The sequence below is a fragment of the Orycteropus afer genome, unplaced genomic scaffold (genome assembly GCF_000298275.1).
Source record: "Orycteropus afer afer isolate SDZICR_OR568_19922 unplaced genomic scaffold, OryAfe1.0 scaffold00040, whole genome shotgun sequence".
Taxonomy (NCBI): domain Eukaryota; kingdom Metazoa; phylum Chordata; class Mammalia; order Tubulidentata; family Orycteropodidae; genus Orycteropus; species Orycteropus afer.
In genome coordinates, this window is record NW_006921627.1 from 16,113,637 (window position 1) to 16,114,999 (window position 1,363).

Sequence of the window (1,363 nt, forward strand, 5' to 3'; positions counted from 1 at the left end):
AATGAGCCCATACCAGATTTGACTTTCTAATTTTAATGTAGTTTGTTTTACCCCATGAGATTTTCTTAAAGTGTGCTTTCTGCTTCTCTGGGACTTTTGGATCAAAATCAGCCAGTGTACTCTGCATTAGTTTATACAGCTTCCATAACAAATTACCACTAACTGGATAAACAGAAATTAATTCTCTCAGAGTTCAGAAGAACAGATATTAAAATCTAGGTGTTGGTAGAGTTGGTACTTTCTCGAGACTCTGGAGGAATGAATATCCATCCCCTACCTCTTCCTGGTTTCTGATTGTTGCTGGCAATCCTAGGGGTTACTTGGCTTGCACACACATCACCCAAGCTCTGCATCCATCTTAACATAACCTTCTTCTATGTGTTCTGAACGTAATTTTCTGTCTAAAAAAAAAAAACTATCACTGGATTTCATGCCCATCGTAACTCAATATGAGCTCATCTTTATCCTTATCTTAATTACATCTGAAAAGAAGGTCACATTCTGAAGTTTCAAGTGACATGAATTTTAAAGAACATTATTCAACTCACAACATATTTGCTACGAATAAAGATTTTTAAACCCCACGTCAGATGGCTTTTTTAAACTACCTGGAAGTAGAAAGTATAATATTACATTCTAAAAATAATTCAATGAAATTACAATATATACTGTAGTTTGTGATACATTGAACTATAATTTACCTCAACTCAACATTACAAATATTATGACCGGGGACTAGAAACATCTTTGCTGGACTTCCTAATGTTCTGTAGAATCAAACCATCCATGATTGAAGTGTGTGTGTATGGGGACTTCTGACTACTGATGATAGAATTCATCAAACTAAATGTTAATAAACAAAATATAAAGAGTAAAATTCCTACTAATTGATATTGTAAAATCAAACATTCCTATAAGCCTCCCCTAGCAAAGTGATTACCATGATCTAAAATGAATTATATAGGTATTCAGACATCCTACTAACAGATTATGGAGGCAGTAGGGGCTGAAGATTTAAAGCAATGCAATTATTCTGAACCATTATAGAACACATATTTCTACACCAGATGCTCATATATGTAGGCTATGTTGTACTCTATTGTATGGTCAATGCAGTTTGAAATTCACCAAGACTTGTATAGTAGAAAACTAGAATTGATTCTGAAAAGAGTTTTTATGGGCTAATTTTTTGAGTTATATTCTTCAAGCTTTTGTCCTCCAAACTACCATTATAATTTAAATTTTCCTTTCAGATAGTTGTACACACAATACACATATATATACACACTCAAATATATTACATAAAAGTTTATATTTGGTGATCTGTAAAACTGATTTACAAACTAAGTATATTTGGAATTCC